This window comes from Arvicola amphibius, chromosome 5 (genome assembly GCF_903992535.2).
Source record: "Arvicola amphibius chromosome 5, mArvAmp1.2, whole genome shotgun sequence".
NCBI lineage: Eukaryota > Metazoa > Chordata > Mammalia > Rodentia > Cricetidae > Arvicola > Arvicola amphibius.
Genome location: NC_052051.1, coordinates 53,075,181 through 53,096,816, shown reverse-complemented (window position 1 = coordinate 53,096,816; position 21,636 = coordinate 53,075,181). Strand labels below are relative to the sequence as shown.

General features: G+C 44.3%; 1 pseudogene; it reads right to left on the bottom strand.

Moving 5' to 3' along the window:
- Positions 1-1,640: 1,640 nt before the first annotated feature.
- On the bottom strand, positions 1,641-13,467 carry LOC119815206 (annotated as a pseudogene).
- Between the last annotated feature and the right edge of the window lie 8,169 nt (positions 13,468-21,636).

The following is a 21,636-nucleotide window of genomic DNA, read 5'->3' as shown; positions in this document are numbered from 1 at the left end:
TGTGTTTTTCAACCATTTCTTTAAATTTTGAGATAATTATGAAAAGTTTTTGTACCCCAATAAAGCTCTCCGCTGACACAATAATCCAAATCAGACCAAATCAGACCGAATTAGAAAAAGCCCAGGTTTATTGGATCCCAGCGCTCTCGGGTGACCTTCCAGCCCCTCAGAGAGGAGATAGGAAAGGAAGGCCAGAAAACCATGTGTTTGTTCTCTGGGGGGCAGTTTAAATAGCCTGTGGGAGTGGTCTTGAGCCTCTCTGGGGAAGGGTCACAGTTTGACGGGCTTTCTCAGAGGTGGAGTCTGGACTGAGGCAACTCACCAGGGACGGGGCTGGGGTGGAACTTTCCACCCAAACAATTACGTCATTTTTCCTTTCCCTTTTCTACCTCCAACCTTCCCATATATACCCTTCCTTGTTCTTTCTAAAATTCATAGTCTCCTTTTTACATTATACAATCCCTTTTATATTATATAATTCTCATATATATTTAAACACATAAATATAACCCGCTATGTCTGCATACTGTTACTTGCATTATGTTTTCAGGGCTGACCATTTAGTACTGGATAACCAATTGTGTGCTCTCCCCGGGGAGACTATTCTTTCATCCTAGCGTGTCTTAGCTGACTGTAGTTCTTTGTGTAGGTTGAGGCCTCTGGGGTTCCCCTACATTTTCACTCAATGCCCTGGCTGAGATGAGTTGAAGGGAAGGCTCTGGATGAGCCTACAAGTAATTCTTGTGTCCTGGGCATTTCTGGAGACGGTGTCTATGTTCCGTGATGGAGCGTCCCGAGAGCCAGTGTTGCCCCCCTCCAAAAAAAAAAAAAAAAGCCTGGCAGAAACTATACAGTCAATACAATCAGAAGTCACATTGTGTCACTTCCATATTCTGTTGCAGAGATCAGGGAACCATAGCTGGAAGTCAGGTCAAATCCTGCCTGCCCTGCCCCCCTCATGCCCCCACCAGCTCCTAGCCTGCTAACCTCTTCCTGACATTGTTTTGCCAAGGTCCCTTCCTTGTCTCAGCTTTCTCAGATTTCTACTTTTGGTTTCTCACTAATGGGTGTTTTGAGGAAGAGCCCTCTAAGACTTTTCAGAGGCAAAATAGATGAGTTTCATTTTGTGAGGCGTTAGAAACATAGCTGTTGTGGAGATCCAGTAAGCTTGTCTCTTTTTCTTTCAGTGTGAAACAGGTCTTTATTTCAGCAATCAATAGACAAGCACAGCTTTGAAAGTTTATATGCAAACATTGTCTCATATTTCAAGTTTGGAGGAATAGCTTATGAAATTTATGAAACTCACCAGCCCTCTTCATGTAGACATATAGAAATGTCTGTTCTTGCTAAGAGGATACTAATTTCCAGTTTCCTCCATAAATTCACCCCAGCTTCTTATGCACCTTCAGTGAACACTGAAAGAGGCAGTTTTCTTTCAGTATAAAATGTCCCTGGCACTTTTATCTGCCAGTGACATTGCCCTAGGAGTTAATGAATAGTAAGAAATTGGCGGCTGCTGGACTTTTTTTTTTCCTAGTTCATTTTCTCTTTAGCGAAAAGAACTTTGTTTTACCTTGGGCATTTGACCCAAACCCTGAAGACTGTTGATATCCACAACACCTTCGAAAGCCATTTCTATTTTAATCAGGGATTGAGTTGTTCCCTTTGGTTTGAAACTCTTCAACTCCGATGTGATCAATTGCCCCAACTTCTCAAAGGATTTTGAACTTAGGGAAAGTCTTTTGTTCTTGCTGAAGCTGAATTTTCAGTGGCTTGATGTGGTTCAGGTAAAAATGTGCCTCTTCCAAAGGATAGACAATATCCCCTGGCTGCAGGCCCATGATGTCAGTGAGCAGTCACTGGCAGTACTGAGGAACACACCCAGGCCCGGATCTCCTGACTTCTGGTATGGCCGGCAGCCACAGCTCCTGGTTCACCACATAGAACTGTCAGAGGACATGGCAAGGAGGCAGCCCATTAGAGGAAAGTCTTTTGGATTCAGGGCACACATGATGCTTCATCTGTCACCAGACTGATTTTTAATGGCGTCAGTTGGTCTACTCCTTGACTGGAGTCATCTGAATCCCTGTCTTTATAGTCTGCCCCAGAATGCCTCCTAGGGAGACCATAAACTGGTCCCGGGTGCTCTTCTGTTGTGTTGAAAATCCCTGACTGTCCAAAACATCGAGGGAGCCGTTGGCATGACAACTTTGAACTCCCTTGGAGGACAGTCCTTTAGTGTTTGTGGATCCCTCAAGAAGCAGCTCTTCCAGAACACTCGTATAGAACGTTCAGTTGGTTGTGAGCACTGGAAATCCATCTCTCAGGTGGTAATGCACTTGGATGCGGAAAACCAAACAGAGTGCCAGTGCCCACACATCCCCTTGCTGAAGCTGCAGAGCAGACTGTATCCCACTTATCCCAGGTACTGTTACTCCATTCTCATCAGCAACTCTGTGCCTTGCTGCTGAGTGGCAGGCAACCGAATAATGTTTTTTTAAAAGACTATCATCAGAGATGCAACTATTGTCAAGAGTGCCAGAGAAGGTTCCTGGGATATCTGGAAGGAAATAAGACAGCCAAGCCAAGGGGATGTACAACATCTGGCAAATAATGTATTAGAAGACAGATGTTAACTCTTCTAGTCACTCTTGCTTCTGGAAAAAGACACTAATGTAGCACGAAGAATAAAAACCCAGAGACAGATGTTGGAACTCAATGTGAAGGTCAGAAAAGCAAAGCAAACAAGCCACTAGAGAGCTCTTACCTCTATGAAATCTTTCTTTCTCTTTCTATGAAAGAGAGTGAGTTCTTGTCTCATCCCTCCTTATATTCCTCTCTAGTGCTGGGATAAAAGGTGTGCACCACCACCACCCAGCCTCTGTGGCTGCTAATTAGTATGGCTGCTGGGATTAAAGGTGTGTGCCACCACTGCCTGGCCTTTATGGCTGACTAGTGTGGCTGTTTTGCATTCTGATCTTCAGGCAAGCTTTATTCATTAAAATACAAATGAAACGTCACTACAGACTAACTTCTATTTTTTAGGGTTTTTATTGCTGTGATAAAACATTACGACCAAAAACAACTAAAGGAGGAAATCTCACAGCTTATAAAAGTTCATCACTGAGGGAAGGAAGGGCAGGAACTCAAACAGGGTTGAAACTTGGAGGCAGAAGCTGATGCAGAGGCCATGGAGTAATGATACTTGTGGCTTGTTCCTCCCGGCATGCTCAGCCTGCTTTCCTATAGAACCTAGGAGCGGTGGTACTGCCCACAACGAGCTGCACCCCTCTGACATTGGTCAACAGTCACGAACGTATACAACAGCCTTGCCTACAGGTCAATCTGGTAGGTGTGTTTTCTCAAATGAGGTTCCCTCCTCCTAAATGAGTTTAGTTAGTGTCAAGTTGATGGTGAAGTAACCCAGTACAGTCTACAATCCAGAAACTGTAAAGATCTGTTTGATCTGGCTCCATCATAACGGAGGAGGTGGGACCAAACCGCCACCTTTCCCTAACACCAGAACAGGGGTCAGAATCCCAGGAAAAGATTGATGATATTTGTCCTCGGCTGAGGTCTTGGCTGAGCCCTCCTGCTTGATAGAGCCCTACCCCAAAGGGACCAAAGATAACAGGAGGTTAACAAGGCCTGCAGCAGACCATAGCTTACTGTTCATTGTTGAGCAGACAGCTTTGCTTCCATTGTAATAGAGTAACAACAATTTATAAAAGAGCTAATTCAACCTCTAGACAGTGGCTAGAGTGTGAGTCTGTAAGTGAGCCCTGGGTGACAGAAGATTGGCTAGGGGGCTAACTCTAGAGTGAAGGAGAATGAAGCTGTTTCCTCTGAGCTCATTCAAGCAGCCATCCTGACCCCAGGAAACCAACAACAACAAAAGATTAGTGTGTGTGTGTGTGTGTGTGTGTGTGTGTGTGTATGTGTGTGTGTGTGTGTGTCTCCATAAAAGTAAATCCCAGGGATCATGACTGAAGCCAAAGCAAAGCTAGCGCCCACACCAGTAACTGGCCCATTTCACATGAGTATATTTCCAGAGTTTCATGTAAATGGAAAGATATTTTGTTGTTTATGTTCCATCAGGATCATAACCTGGGTGATGTGGTTTCTTGGGCAGGTAGGCACAAAAAGTCTGTGCCTGCTTTCTTATAGAACTCAGGCCTTGTTTTTGTGATCTGGTAAATAACATAAATCTATTTCATTAGTTAATCTGGGATATTTTCACACTCAAATTTCTCAGTCTCCAAAACTCTTTGCTGGGTTGATTTAAATAGTCTTTGAAACCATTCAGAACCTTTCTCTATAAGGGAAACTCATTCCTGCTGGCGGTCAGCTCACATCAGCTTTTCTTAAGACTGGTCACCCAAATTGTCAAATTTCAAACTCAGGTACCTCCCCTGCCAACTAAAATACTTGGTGCTCCTGTTTCTGGGGTTGTTCTGTAAGCAGAGTAGCCAAGGCTCTTTAATTTGTCGTGACAACCATCCTGATCCTAATTATCTTTTTTTTCTTTGTAGAAAGTGGTCCCTTCACTTCTGCCGAGCATCCACATAAGCTGGACCTATACTGCCTGGAGCCCATGTTTTGGTGACTTTGCTCTCATTAAATAAATGTGGGCGAAGGCAAGAGAACCAGGTATGGATCCACTAATACAGTCACAACCTGGTGTTCCTGTGTGGCTAGTCAGATGTCTAATACAGCTCTGCTCCTAACCCTAACCTGACCCACCAATGTGGAAGCCCATGCAAGAGTTTCCTTTCTGCACTTAAATCTTAAGAAGCATTTTGGTCTTTTGTGGATGAACAGGTAAGAGCTTGAGAACCCCAGGGAAATTTCCCATCATATATCTAAAACTCAAGTTTCCTAATCATGTTATTCTGATCCAGTCCAATTATCTTTGGAACACCAAGTATCAGTCAGTGCTTATTGCCAAAGGAACCTAGTGTCCTAGGTAACATACAGGTACATTTCCTGCTTGCTAGGAATGCCGTTATGTCTGGGAGCCTTCTAGTAAGATGACGTCTTAGGGTTTCAAGTGCTGTGAAGAGACACCGTGACCACAGAAACTCTTATAAAGGAAAACATTTAATTGGATGACTTTATAGTTTCAGAGGTTCAGTCCATCTGAACCTGCCATCATGGCAGGACATGGTGGCATGCAGGCAGATGTGCTGGAGAGGGAGTTGAGAGTTAATACATTTTGATCAGTGGACAATAGGAAGTAAAACAAACTAAGCATAACTTGATCATAGGAGACCCATCCCACAGTGACATAAGGCCTCCAGCAAGGCCACACCTCCTAACAGTGCCACTCCCTCTGAGCTTATGGGGGCCAATTACATTCAGACTACTACAGATGGGGTTTTGTTTTCTGTCAAGCTGGACTGACCTCCAGCAGTCCTCCTGTGTTTGCCCCCCAAGGGTTGAGTTACGGACATGCATCCCTATTCCCTGGCTCCCTTAAGTGTTAATCTTGGACTGGATCAGGACTGCCTGCCTGTCTGTCTATACATTTCGGGTAGCTTAAAGAGTCTAATAATTTCATTGAAGATGAGAAATATTAGCTTTTGGGGGGAAAAGTTTCTGTTTGGTTTTGTATTAGCTCTCTCAGGGATTCCAGTGGGCCAGGATTGCTCTAAATCACCTGAAACATCCATACCTTTTGAAATATTCCAGCATATTCACTTTGGATTAGAGGCTTTAGAGTTTAATTGAAGCAAAAGTTACCTTTCTTGGGTGGCTGCTGGCTAGACCAGTGCCCCTTATCTGTACCCTTTTCATTGTGCGGTCTCCCAAGGCTTCCCTGAGGTTCAAATGTGGGTTCCATAGGACCTATGTCCTATGGACACATATATGTCCACTGGACACAGCAAAAGATGTTGATCCCTTGGCAGCAGTATTTATCAGAATATACTATCACCTCCTTCCTTCCACAAGTTAGTGTATGGTCTACCAGGAGGATGGGGATGAGCAAACCTCTCCGTGCATGGTTATTATTCAGGTCAATATTCCCCACGGTGTGAAGGCAGACCTCATTCTTGCTTGATACATCACATTAAGAATGGTGTGCCCACACTTAGATGTAGCTGCAGGGAACTTCAAGAGACCTTGGAGAAATCACATCATTTCACATTCATTAAACAAAACACGTTTTATCGGTTTCTTCTTTCATGTCTACTGAATGGAGTCCCGACTTATTTTCAGAAGTCATCCCAGGTATAATCTTGAGCAGCACCGCAGTTGCACCAAACTGGACTTTTAGCACAAGAAACCAAACCTTATCACGTTTGAGACAGTGAACTAATAGTTAGGAAATAGAGGGTAACAAGGAGCGATGCCCCTCCAGTTTTGATTTTTATCTCCTGCCCAAAATGTCAACATAATTAACCAAGCCACTTGTAAAAGAATTGTACTCCCCTTCCTTGGGTAACACGCCACAAATGCGATTGTTAAAAGTGGCTGAAGATTGACGCCTTAAATACAACCCCTTAAGTGACCTGTGGGTAAGTAAGGGCCCGTTGGTCAATATTTTATCTCGGCCCTTCTCCAGATAAAATCAGTGCAGTATAACCCTTTGAAGTCTCATAGTCACATATATTCTGAGGATATGGAAAAGTGGGATGGCAGGACATGATTTCCCTAATATGGAAACAACTTAGTTGCCAATGAAGTAGCTTAAGAGCCTGCAGATCGCTGTGTAGCTACTGCCAGGCAATTAGGAGTGTTCCTCTCCCAGCCTCCACGCTGGGCTCCCTTTAGTGGGCCAGGTTTTTCTGCTTAGTCGACAAGCTCACGAATTTTTTTCTACTGACTCATCTGGAATCTTTTTCTGTGGCGGATGTCAAGGACCTGAGCAGAGGCCCCAGGAGGCTCCAAGGGACTCCTTAAGCTGCAGGGCTGGCAGCAGGCACTGCTGAATCTCCCTTTCTGCTGCCAGCGACACACTGACCTTGGCAGGGTCTCTTCCCCTTGGCTGCTGCCTTTAGATGAATGGCAGTACTCTGAGCTCTTGGCTTATCAAAATAGCTCAACTCAGAAGCAGAGGAGTCCAAATTCAACTCAGAACAAAGCCAGGCAGCTGCCACACCTCACTACGTTCATGTCACCTCATGACAAAAATGTTTCTAACTTGTTACCCTGTTCATCTTGATGATAAGTTAGCCTTTCTCGTTTTCCAAAGAAAACCTTCATCATTTCCCATAGTCAGAAGCTATAGAAAAGTAGCTCTGAACTCTACCTTAAGCAAAACAAAACAAAAACAAAACAGGACATGCTAAAAAGCACATTAAAACCTTACAGTTTCAGGCAATGTGTTGTAAGATTAATTTTTAGTGCTAACCGCAGGGAGGCCCAGAGCCCTGTTGAACCCGGGGCTGTGCCACGTCAACCCTTCCTTCCCCTACAGCAGCTGAAGTCCTGGGGATTAAACATCTCTGGCTTTGGTGGTGTATCAACAGCTGTGCACATGTAAAAATAAACATCTCTCTCTGAAATAGGAGATCAGACAGCAAAGGGTATCAGCGCGTTTCTAGAAACCATGTGGTCTGTCCACAGGCCCAGAGTCGCATCTTCAGTGTGTGTGGAGTGAAGAGAGGAGCTGTGTGCAGCCCTCCCGACTGATGCACTCCAAACCCTGCGGGGATGTGGAGACAGGAAGACAGGTCTACACCAGAAGGTGATGCTTCCGGAAGCAGGGTTGTTAAAACTCGCTTTCTTGTTTTCCTCATTCCCAAGGCTGTCTGTCACTCATGAGGGCAGCTTCATCCCCGAGTCTGGAACTGCTTTAGCATGGATAGGTGCATGCGTGCTAATACCATCTAGAAGACTTCTTGATACAAACTCAGTCTCTAAGTAGTGATCCCAGAGGACTCATGGGGATCAAGGGGATAGGCTTGCTGGAAGTGTAGTTCAGTGGTAGAGCACTTGTCTGGCACCCACAGGGCTGTGAGTTCAATCCCCAGCACTGCAAGATAAAAATGTTTCCTCTCACAAATGCTGGACTAACTGGATTTCACAGATAAAACAGGGTGACCAGTAAGATAAATTTCAGTTAAACTCAATCATTCTTTTCTTCCACAGTTTAGCAAAGCAGGGAAGAAAGAAACAGAGATTAAGTCATTCCTTGTACATCTGAGAAGTTGATGAACATGGAATTTGTAACTGAAGATGGAACCGGGGACTGGTCCTTAAGATGTCAAGGTGGTCTTGATTGGCATTTTTCCGAGTTACAGTGGGCTAAGGGCAAGAGGGAATCAAGAGAGGGCAGGAAGGGTAGGTGCTCAGGGGGCAGGTAGTGGAAAAGCTAGTTTGGACTTTTGCTATCCCACCTGAGGTGTTTAGCCTGGGTTTGCAACGTTTGCATTCTAGAAATTGCTTCATTTTAACCTAGGTATTAATTAAGCTACCATTGGATGCCGTTCTCAAAGACAGATTAACTGAGTCAAAGATTGCTATGCTTTTTGTTTTTAAAAAATCATAGCACAGCTAAAGGAGCGAAGCATAAATAGTTTCCAGAATGATCCATAAGTTCAAAGAACTTGAACTTCATTAGTTCAAAAAACAAACACCTAGGCATAATGAATTATGCTTCATACTATTTTGAACATTATTACTTTATTATATTGTTTATTCTAATGTTAGCTTATGTACTTCATTGTTATCTACACCAAGGTTAGGATGAAGTAACAACAACTATAGTAATAATTTTGTAATAATAAAAATAATTATTATTCGAGTCACAATTTAGTTACATAACCCAGTTTGGCCTTGAACACATGGCAATCCTCCTGCCTCCGGCTTTCAAGTATTGGGATTACAGACATGTGTGCCAACATACTCAGTTCAGAAATGGATTTTCCAAATTCATCCTATGATTCTTTTTTTAACAAAATTTTTTATTTAATTTTTTGTTGTTGTTGCAAACTCCATATTTTATTTTCCACTTTATGGACCAAAGTAGTATATGGATATCAATGGTAATTGAAAGGTGGTTATAGAAAGTGATCGAAATATTGCTACCTTATGTCACTGCTTCTTTCCCCCTTGAACTTGATCTTTGAGGGCTGGACTCATAGGTCTGGGAGCTTCAGTAGCGCTGTCTGATACAAAGGCCAGGTTTTTCCTGTTGAGGTTTTAATAGCATTAGACTAGTGTCTGTTAATCTCAAATGAGCCTCAGTTTATCTTTCCCAGAGTGCCTACTTGAGAGTCTCAGAGTTGTCTTTCTTCTTCAACGGGAGAATAACAAGAATGTCCCTCCGTTACCTTTGGATGGGTGACTTTATGCGTCAACACGGCAAGGCTGCCTGCCATGCCCAGCAGGTCAGATACCTGTGCTGACGTTACAGCCTACAGGAGGGCGGGCATTTTTAAGAGTGGCTAGCTTTTAAATCAGGAGAGACTTCAGCCAATCAGTGGAGGACTAATGAGTCATGCCTGACAGTGTCTGAAGGAGAAAGAATTCTCAAGACTGCAGCAAGGAAACCCTTGCTGGAGCAGCCTGTGAGTTTTGTAGTAAAGACTGGCAAACCCTTCACCTGGATTTCCGGGTTACAAAGCTGCCCTACAAATGTTAGCTTTGCCAGACCCAGCAGCTAGCTGCCCGAGCCAATTCCTAAAATACTTCAGCCTCATTTCTCTGGAGAGCCATGACTAAGGCAAACATCCTAACATTACCACTCTGCCCTTACTTTAAACCTACTTTCTTTGACATAAAGTTTCTACGAATCAAATACGTGCATCATTAAAAAGGTCTCTGCGTCACCGTGTGCTTCCTTCGCTCTAGCAGGTTTCTGTTGTTTATTACTGCTCATTTGTCACAGCCTTATTAGTCCTTTTTTCTTTTGGAGAAAAAAGAAATCCCATTACATTTCATAGAAAGTGTTGCTAAAATACAAAGTCCCAAATAAATGAGCAGTTACAAAACAAAATTGTGAATACAGAGTGGTTCTTCCATGCTCTTTCAGGATCCAGTTTGCTGTATTCTTGGAGAAAGAGGAAGAAGAAGGTTATTTGAGTGACTATAAGAGAAGAAAAACCCCGCATGATTGACAGTGGGGATGACGGCAGAATACACGCTAGATGGTAATAGTGAGAAACTAAGATGTCCGTAGGATGTCCCCTAGTGGGCGGGTAGCGTGGAGAGCTGCTGAGTACTCTGAATTCTTTTGCGGTCCTTTGCAACCTGTAGCCTTTGCTATGACTTTCCTAGGACTACCATGGGGTCCTTTCCTATAGGAGTCTTGTGTGAGTCTAAGTAAGTCAAGTTGCAAGTAAGTGCTCCTTTGAGACTTGGTGCTATGAACGCACAGAAATGTGATTTAGTTCACAAGGAATAAAAAGGATCCACTCAGTTCTTCAGTGGGTGAAACAGTAGTTTACAAGAGTTAGCAACTTTTTTTTTTCTCGTACAAGCTATGTGTGCAACACCTTGCTCAGATTTCTTGGAAGTGGGGGAGGAAGGGAAGGCGATTAATAGGGCTGGGGAGATGGTAGGGTAAGTGCTTGCTGTGTAAATGTGATGGGTTGAGCTTGGACCCCCAGCACCTATGTACAAAGTAAGGTGTGGGCATTGCTTGCCTATAGTCCCAGCTCTGAGGAGGCAGGGTCCGGAGGGCTTGCAGACTGGGTAGTCACACCAAATTGGTGAGTTCTGTGTTCAATGGAAGACCTTATTTCAAAAAACAAGACAGAAAGCAATTGGGGAGGTTGACATCAGACACACACACACACACACACACACACACCTACACCCATAATTGCACACACATAAAACCAACCAACCAGAAGAAAAAATACCCGGTGCCCACAATGAAGTTACCAAGGGACTGATGTTTTGTTTTTCCGAGACAGGGTCTCACTTGTATAGCCCTGGCTGGACTAGGGCTCTCTATGTAGTCCAGGCTGATATCAAACTTAAAGAAATTCAATCCTCTGTCTCCTGAGTGCTATGAAGTTGTTGGATTCTGGATATGGTTTAAAAGCTGGGCGGTGGTGGTGCACGCCTTTAATCCTAGCACTCAGGAGGCAGAGGCAGGCGGATCTCTGTGAGTTCGAGGCCAGCCTGGTCTACAAGAGCTAGTTCCAGGACATGCTCTAAAGCTACAGAGAAACCCTTTCTAGAAAAACCAAAACTAAAAAAATAAATAAATAAAAGTAGACAGATTCCCTGGATATTTGGTGTGAGATATGAAAATGAAAGGAATCAAGAATGAATCTAGTGTCTGCTTGTCCCCCTGCAAGGACAGGATTGCCTCAGCTCAGAAGGTCAATACACATTTTCAAGTCATATACACAGGAGCACTAGGATGGTTGTGTAAGAGGGAAGGACATGTGCCTGGATTTTGCATCAGGGAAGGGACTAGCAAGAATAGCGGAGTGGTGGGGGTGGAGCTCTGAGCGGGGAGGCTCAGAAGAGCATGTGACCTTCAGGCAGGGAGCATTCGAAGAGCCTTTCTAACAAGGCTGTGGAAACACAGCTGTTGGTAGAGGAGGAAGTTTGGCCAAGAATGCTTTTCTTCGTTTTCCTTGTTATAGTGGGAAAGTAATAACATCTGTATATCTGGAATGGAAATGACTAATAGAAGAAAACAAAACAGAGAAGGGTTTGCTGAGGGCAGCTTTTGTTTTAGGATGTCTCATAAAGCTATTGTAAGTTTGTCCCATTCTAGGCTAGATACAATGCCCAGAGTTCCGGTTATGGTTCAAGGAAAGTGGTTTTGAGATTCTTATGGAAGCTACAATCCTTGCGTCCCTAGGCACAGGATGTGTGGATGACAATGCTAGTCTTAGCGTCTCAGAATTGACGGGAGGGTATGTTTTTCTGGGGATTCAAACAAAACCCAACCGAGCAACATCTATTTATTTATTTATATTTATTTACTTATTGGTTTTTTAAAGCAGGGTTTCTCTGTGTGGGCCTTGGCTGTCCTAAAACTTTCACTGTAGACCAGGCTGGCTTCAAACTCACAGAGCTTTTCCTACCTCTACCTCCAGAGTGCTGAGATTAAAGGCGTGCACCACCATGACTGTCCCACGACTTTTATTTGTAATATGGGCAAAAATAGATTTCAACATTTGTGATCATTGGAAGAGGGAAAAAATTCTTTTTACCATGGAAGTGATTTTTTTTTTCATAGAACATTAAGCCTGCCTACAAAATTACACAGGAGGATTTCCTTAGCATTTTAAAAGGTTGTAGGTATTGCTGGGCATAATGACACAAATTTGTAATCCCAGCATTTAAGAAAGGAGTCTGAACCAGGCGGTGGTGGCTTATGCCTTTAATCCCAGAACTCAGGCTGCAGAGGCGGGTGGATCTCTGTGAGTTCAAGGACAGCCCAGTCTTCAAAGGGAATTCTGGGACATAACTACTACACAGAGAAACCCTGTCTTGAAAAACGAACATAATAAAACAAGACAAACAGCAAACAAAAAAGAAACAGGGGCAGGATGGTTCAGATAAGGCCAGCCTAGGCTACACAGAGAGATCTCCTCTCAAAAGAAAAACAAGGCAGGCTTATGTTTACGTGTGGTGTGTCCATGCTTGCCACAGCACATGGGGTGGAGGTCTGAGGACAACTCTAAGGAGTCAGTTCTTTTTTTCTACCACCAGCTCTGGGAAAGAATTCAGGTCACCAGACTTGAATGGAATGCGATTTTACACGCTGAGCTGTTTTGCTGGCCTTGAATTTTAAATAACCAAGAAAAAAAATGTCTTTATTCTGGTATGGTCTACAAACGTTGTTAATGATTGATGCCAAACACTGTAAGGAAATAGGGCTTACCTAGGATTGTGTGATGTGCTTAAATCACCAAATTACACCTCTGAGCAGGGAGAACTCCCTAGAGAATGGGAGTGCAGTCACATAAACCAATGAAATAGTAGCGTTTCTTTGAAGTCATCTTTTAAAATATTAAAACCCACATGAATTTTACAGCCTATACTTTGAATAAGTGCCTTATAGTTTCTTTTGGACTGAATAGATGGCTCCGTGGTTAAGAGAATGCCCTGCTCTACCAGAGGACCCCAGCAGGTTCCCAGGACACCCACTGTGTGTTACTCAAAACTGCCAGTAACTCTAGCTCTGGGGGTCTGAGGCTCTCTGTCTCTGTTTCTATCTCTCTTGCATACATTTATACAAACATGCATATAAATAAAAAGAAACCTTTAAATATTTTAGTTTTTGGTTTTTATAATGTTGCTGGTTTAACCGAGGTCCTTATTCTGTTGAACATAGCACATCTCACCCCTGAGCTGCATGCCCAGATAATGGCGCTTTACATGATGGTGGGGGTATTCTACTCGTCTTACTGCTTCATCAAAAAACGGCTTTCCTGTCCATCTCAGGAAAGTAGGCTGAACTCCAGACGGCAGACATATAGTTGATTCCTCATCGAGGTAATGTCTCTTCGCTTTTGGAGCAGTTTTAGACTCAGTGTACCCAGCACCCATGCACAAAGAGAAATAGTAAGAGGGTGGTCACAATTTTCATCTCTGTGTTAATCAGAGAAGGGTAAAAGGAAGATGCTACCCCCAGAATGCGTCTAGAGGGTGTTACAGCGGAATATCTTTATGTTCTCATGATAGAAAATCTTGTTAGGTCTATCCTCCTGTATACAGGCCATAGACCAGTATCATAGCCTTTTTAACTGCTTCAGGAAATTCACATGCCTTGAATGTGTTGTTCTTGGGCTTCATGTTCTCAGTACTGCCTTCAAAAATCTCCTGAGCCCTTGGATAAACTAACACAGAACCTCTGGATGCAGAGCCTAAAGACCTGTACTTGAGCAAAGATTCCAAGTCATCCTAATGCACAGTAGGATGTTACATTAGAACATAACAGGAAGAGATCACTTTGGGGTCAGAGAATACAAATGAGAGAATAGGAAGACAGACTTTACGGAGGTACTTGCTGGAGGTTGCCGCAAGACTTAATCCTCATCTCTCCTTCCTTCTAACAGAATATGGATGTTCTCATCCCTCTTTTACTCTGTGCCCCAGTGACGCTAGTTACATGTCCCTGTGCCAAAGGTGGCTTTGATTGACCTCATCCCATCGCCTATCAGGAGAAGTGTCTGTTTCTACAAAGCAGCAATACAGAAAAATGGCACTTAGAATTGCCACCAAGGGCTGTTGTCAATGACCAAACCTGTGGAAAGATAGAAAAACAGCATTAAAGAACATCAAACCCTTAAAATCTTTAGGAATGTGTTTGAGTTTCCTACTTCTAAACTTTCTGTTATGTGAAATACATTTTTCTTTTGTTTATGCTCCTTTATGTAGTGTATCCTTCATACAGCTGAGGGGGACCTGAACGAGTCAGGCTTGGTGGCCTAAGAATGGGACTGTGGACATGATATGGTGAAGTTGGGGTCATCACGTGAGGGAATGAGAGTGAAGCTCACAGGTCCCAAGAACTGGGCCATTGACTATGGAGGTTCACATGGGGTGGTGGCAGTTTGGGGTTACATGGTATAAAACCAGATTAATGTCCATGGGTAATCTCACTGTTGTTGGCAAAGCCCCAAATATGTGTCACTTTATGGAAAAAAGTTTACCATGAAAGACCCTAGACTCTTGACTTCCTCAGGCTCTCCCCAGGACCCCACTCTTCTTCATTCTTCATGAGATCCTTCCCACATTTCATGTTTCATGATTTCAGCATGGTCTCTAGAATGAGGCCTGAGCCTGAGTCTTTGTCAGGGTCTCAAGGGGGAAAGCAAGGCCGGGAAGACAAATGCTTAGGAGTGCTAGTTAGAATGGCTCTGGGTTGTTCTAGATTAAGCTGGTCGTCTCTGGTTATTTAGTACTTGTCTCTGGGATCTGTCTGACAGGAAAATATGAATGTACTGTCAGCAGAAGTTGAACTTCAGGATTGGTGGGTTTGGGTTAAAAAATGTACTCATAGAGAAACCCTTGACTATATTTAAACATCAGCTGGTCCTAGAAGAGGCTGCATGCCATTTTATTTGAGAAAGGGGCATGTATATAGGCATCTTGCTGTCAGCAGCAATTTTTTTAATCACATTTTATTGTGGGGAGTATGATTCATGGGTATAGGCATCTTTCTGGTCACTAGCAAGCTTTTTTAGTTTTACTTTATGCATATGGGTGCTTTGCCTGCAGGTGTGTGTGTGCACCGTGTGTGTGCAGATGTCCTTGGAAGCCAGGAGAGGGCATCAGATCCCCCAGAACTGGAGTTACAGATGGCCGTAGCCACCATGTGGGTGTTGGGAATCAAACCAGGGTCTCTCTGAAGAGCAGTCGGGACTGTTAAGCACTGAGCCAGATCAGAGAATAAATAATTTAGGCTTCATAGACAAAAGTCAAAATTGATACGCTGTGTGAACACTAATACAACAAAGAAAGTTTATGCCGAGCCCCCTCTTTCAGAAAATTCATAGCATAAAATAATAATAATTGAATATACTTTTTAACATGTGCCCTGTAATAGTTAGTCTCAGTTTTGAATTAACCAGTACTGAGAGATGCATAGATCAGTGAGGCACACCAGCAGGTGCATCTGTAAGGTATAATTAGAGATGATTGACGTGTGTAACGGCAACTGAATGGGAGGGACCATGCCTGAATGTGGGTGTCACTATCCAATAGGCTGGGGTCCTGAGGAACAAAAGTACAAGAAGGAGGAAGCCCGCTGCTGCACACAAGCTGAATTCTTCCTTAGCTAGAGTGCCTGCCACTGTTGCGATCGCCTGGGTATCAGACTCCACCTCAGCTGTGGCTCCCCTGGCAACACTCCAGTGCACTCCATATCTCTGGCCTCAGATGCAGGCGGAATACGGCATTGGTTCCTATTGTTCCGAGGCTTTCAGCCTCTTAGACTGAGCTGATAACAGTCGTGAGGCTATTCAACCTCTACCATGCAAACCATTCTTAAGTTCCCCCTTTATAATTAATGCTTATGCTATTTGCTTGGAGAATATATAATCTGTTTCTTTTGTGAATCTTAGCTATTATAGATCAATGAGACAGATAGGATTGGGGGTGATAACACTGATTAATTGATGTTTATAGTCCTATTATCAAACAGAATTAATCTATTGATGAGATTTGCATGTTTCTATATCCAAGGTATCTGTCCAAACAGGCATGAACTGTAGAACACTGGTATCAGCTCAGAAGCAGATGGTTTAAATTGAGGGTATATGTTTCTTGGAAAGACACTTATAGATTTCTATTAGATTCTTTCTTGATAGTTACTCTTGGCATGTCATTACAGTGAGTGTAAATCACTTTCGATTGAGGGTAGATAGATTTCTGATAAACTGTGTGGTAATGTGGATTTTTGAGAGAACTGGGCACATTATACCCACAGTGAGGAGCAGAGATCAGTGAGTTAACGCAGCGTGTCCTCAGCTCATTTCCCCCGTCTCTCACACAGTCCAGAACCCACCTCATGCCTGAGAATGGCCACACCCATATTGGGAGGGGTCTTCCCACTTCGGTTATGTAATTAAGATAATCCCCACAGGTGCACGCCAAGGTGCATCTCCCATAGGACACTAGCCATCACAGTGTCTTTGCTTCTCATCCTGACATCTTGCCCGTGGGTTTATTTCTCTGTGCAAGGTATTGAAACCAGAGTCTTGCACATGCTAAGAAAGTGTCTACCTGGAGAGCTGGTTTAATGATGAGAACACTTGCTGCTCTTTCAGATGGCCCAAGTTCAGTTCTCAGCCTCCAAATCAGGTGCCCACAGTCACCCGTTACCCAACATCCTCTTCTGACCCTCATAGGTGCACATGCACGTGCACACACACATACATCAAAATAATCAAACATTTTAAATTAAATGTGTGTGTGTGTGTATGTGTGTGTGAGAGAGAGAGAGAGAGAGAGACAGAGAGACAGAGACAGAGACAGAGAGAGAATGCGTGGTATATATGTGGGGGTTTATTTTATTTGAATCCCCAAGTTTTGTGGCCAAGGGGAGTACTTCACTGCACTCAAGCAGGTCTTTGCCTTGTGAGCTTTCTGGAGATTATAAGGAGACACATACCAACATCTTTGAAAATCCTACAAAGGTATCAAGGGAACTACATCCATTTTATCCTTTATGACGACATTTATGGCTATCTGTCTAAAGAGTTCCACACAGGTAGGGGTTGAAGTAGATAAAACATTCTGACATCTCCTGAAGTGGTCTGAACATGACAGGCATAGAGTGGAACAGGCAAAACCCTTCAGATATTTCCAGAAAGGAAGAGAGCCATCCAAGAAAGCCACCTGCAGATTGTTGGACAACAGGCTATGAGGAATGAATCTGCCCTGGACAGCATAGAGCAGGAGGCTACACTTAGGGTCTAATACCTGGTGGGCCCATTTGGGATTTGGAGAAATCAAATCCATAAAATTACGCCCAAAGGCTAAACCTCTGAATAACATCAAGGTTTCTTAGACCCTCATAAGTCTGCAGTCTGTTCTTCCATTCAACTATATAATCGCAACAGTATAATATGAAATGTCAGCCTCTGGAGAAACTCCATAGTTCTTTTTTTTCTAGGTAATTTTTTTAAATAATTTTTTTATAAAAAATTTCCATTTCCTCCCCTCCTCCTCCCCCTTCCCTCCCCTCCCTTCCACCCATACCTCCACTCCCTCCCTCTCCAAGCCAAAGTCCATAGTTCTTGCTCAACACAAACTCCCTCCCGGCCTCTGAACTAGAAAATACCAAATGCTTCTGTTATACTCCCTTTGAAAAACACTGAACAGTCTTGTAATTGAGCATTCGTGCAATAGCGCCAATAACCAAAGGCATGACCGCATCGATACTTAAAATAGTGAACTCATCATGGGCAGGATCAGAAAAGCATTTCAGAAAGGGAGGACCATGCCTGAAGAAACACAGTTCTGGAACGGAAAGAGCATGCACAGGAGCGTTCTGTCGGGAGTCTCCGCGGAAGAGAGTCATTATATTCATTTGTATTCATAAGCACGCCGGGCCTTTTTCTCCTAGGACCGACTGTAGGCCTTCCTCTAATCAGGGATTAGAATTGCCTGCTATTATTGTTGACAAACCTATCCTGTCTACCAATTCCCCTGACAATCGGCCTGCTTAACAAATGATGGCCCTGGTATCAAGGATCCTGATTCGGTACAGAAAATAACTGCAATAAATTCATCACGTGACAAGGTCCTCTTCTGTGAAGAAGAGTGGAAGGTTAGGCCAACCGGCTGGAAGGACTTGTGTCCCGGGGTGACAGGAATGAACACAAATTAAAATTCTCATGCTGTATTTATGGACGTATAATGATTCTTGGGGCCATTGACAGTGAAGCTGATCTAGCAAAGGAACAGAAGACTGGATAATACAGAAGGATTGAGACGATGGTAGGTGACCACCCTGACATGCCTGCCAGTCTTCAGGGAATACACTAGGGGAAGCTGGGTAGCAGCTGGTGAAGGGGTGGGTGGGGCATGGGTGTGTGTAGAGGTGAAGAGAGGAACTTTACAAATCAGAGGTCAGATTGTCCTGGGCATTGGCAGGGGAATCTCCCACTCCTCCTGGGAGCCATACGTTAAGAAAGGGAGGCTAAGGAAATCTACACTTAATTCTAGTAATGGATAATTGATTTTATTTTTAATTTTTAAGGGTTTACTTATTTCATTATATGTATGCGTGTTTGGCCCGCATGCATGTGTGTACCATGTATGTGCCCAGTTTCTGCAGAGGTCAGAGAAGGACATCAGAGCCCTTGGAACTGGAGTTACAGATGGTTGTGAGCTGTCATGTAGGTGCTGGAAATTGAACCCAGGTCTTCTGCAAGAGCAGCCAGTGCTCTTAACTGTGGAGACAACTCTCCAGCCCGTGAGGGGTATTTGAAAGGGCAGGAAAAGAGGGGTGACCCAGTATGTCCATGATGCTGGCAGGAAATGTCAGGAAGGCCCTCTCTTCACAGCGCTTGCTGTGGGAAGTCCTTTTGTCTATGGGAGAAAGAAGGCAGAGAAAGAAGCCATGGAGGCACCAGCCGGAACCTTGCCAGTAGGCCAGGAGCCTCGTGGTAAAATATAAAATAATGGAAGTGGGTTAATACTAGATGTAAGAGCTAGTTAGCAATACACTTAAGTGGTTGGCCAAGCGGTGATTTAAATAATACTGTTTTTGTGTAATTATTTTGGGAGTCTGGGCAGCTGGGAAACTGTCGGGGGGCCGTAGGCCCCAACATAGAAAACTATTTTCCCTAACTGGACAGGTACGGAGGCGCGAGAAATAACCAGACACAGTTCACACAGTCATCACGGAAGGGCATCTCAGGCTTCCTCCATCCTGAAGATCTACCCGCGTTTATTATACAAAACACCTTTTTTTTTTTTTTTTTCTTTTTTTGGTTTTTCGAGACAGGGTTTCTCTGCAGCTTTTTTTTGGAGCCTGTCCTGGAACTAGCTCTTGTAGACCAGGCTGGCCTCGAACTCACAGAGATCCGCCTGCCTCTGCCTCCCGAGTGCTGGGATTAAAGGCGTGCGCCACCACCGCCTGGATTACAAAACACCTTTTATCCCCCAGGTAAACCAAGGTAAAGCCAAACACCTGTAACTTAGTCACCAGCTTCGGCAACACTTCTTCCCAGGTGATCTACATTTTTAACAAAGGAGAAGGGAGAAACACATCCTGGCCTTTGTCAGGTGGCTCTCTTACTTGTTTGGCAGGGTTGCATCTGCCCAGTGGCCAGTGAGCCTGCCTGTAAATTATCTTATATGAAATATGGGCCCACAGGAAATGAACAAGTGGTCTCCACTAACAAGTGCTTGTGCTGAGTCCTTGGCATCCAGCACTGCATGCAGCAGCCACGTGATGCCATTTATAAAAATCCCCTGGGGCTAGAGAGACGGCCCAATGAATGAAGTAATTGTCACCCAAGCATGAGGACCTGATTTGAGGTTCTCTGTGCCCAATTAGAAGATGGGAACAACAGCATGCACCTCTACTCCCAGTGCTCAAGGGACAGAGGCGAGGAGCATCCTGGGGTCTCTCTGGCCAGCCAGTCTAGCTGAGTTTGTGAGCTCTGGGTTCAGGGAGAGATTCCACCCAGAAAAATATGGGCTGGGGAGAGGGCTCAGTGGGTAAGAGCCCTTGCTGTGTAAGCAGGAGGGCCTGGGCTCCGATTTCTACAATCCATGTGAAAAGCTGGACACGGCTGTGTGCTCCTGTAACTCCAAGCTGGAGAGACGGCAGCAAAGGGATGGGGATACAAGAAGCACTGGGGCTTTCTGAATGCCAACCTTGCCCCCAAAGGAAGAACTCCAGGTTCAGGAAAGAACCTGTCTCAAGGGAATAAAACAGAGAGCAAAGAAGAGGGTGCATGATGTGCCTCTGTGTCTTCACATACAAGCATATGACGCGCCCACTGACATGGACATAAGCGTGAACATGCACCCCCACACACATAAACATATAATACTGGGAAAGTACAGAGTGCTTGGGGAAGACATCCAATGTCCTCTTTTGGCCTCTGTGTGCAAGCACCTCACACTCCATATACATACATCACACACAAACAAAATCAAGTTGAGACTGATAGAGTAATCCATTCTGTCGGCCTATGACCACCATACCTGTACATGAGTGTACACATACATACATACATACATACACACACACATACATATGCACACACACAAGCTTGTTGTGTTGGAGGCAGAGCAGCCTGAGATGTGTTATGAACCCCAGGGCAAGTGTCACATGACTGTGCATTGAAGCTTGGGCCACAGAGCATTGTTAGCTAGAAACTGGTCAAACACAGAGTCTACAAAGAACTTAGAGACAGACTTCAAGCAGCAGGCCAAATATTCAGGACGGTACAGAAATAGAGTCAGTATTTGCAAACCAGATGGCAAACAAGGTGACCCAGAGGCACAAGCAACGCTCAAGACTCAGTCTGCAAAGCACTGCACATGGGCCCAGACAGGATCTGGACCTTATTTCCTCAAGGGAGACATGAGAGTGGGATACATGTGTTATGACCAGCACCCATGTCTTAGTTAGGTTTCTATTGCTGCGATGAAGCACCGGCAATAAGCAAGTTGGGGAGGAAGGAGTTTGTTTGGCTTACGCTTCTGCTCTGTAGTCCGTCATTAAAGGAGGTCAGCACAGGAACTCAAACAGGGCAGGAACCTGGAAGCAGGACCTGATGCAGAGGCCATGGAGGGTGCTGCTTACTGGCTTGCCCCCCAAGGCTTGCCCAAGGACCACCAGGTAGAAAGTTGGCATAGAGCTAACCAGGACAACCTGTGACCTGAGATCACAAGGGATCCCTGGGAAGCAGCACTAAGAGACTGAACCCACCAAACAGGCCCAACCGTGTGTATACGCTACATCTCCACCCTGCTCTCTCCTGTTCACACTTGCTCCTCCTTTATTGACTATCTAGTGTCAACTCAGCCGACCAACTCTGTCTTGGTTGCCTCTATCCCCTTCCTTTTTCTTCTTTCTCTCTATTCTTTTCTTCATCAGAATTCTTTCTCAAAGATGCAGGCCAACCTGATTTTTGGGGTCTCAGTATTTCTGCCTTCTGAATCCTGGGACTGTTCACGGGATCTGGCTGCATTCTTCTAGTTCTGTCAAGCTGCTTCATCTTTCCTCCACTTTTTGTCTGAATGTGC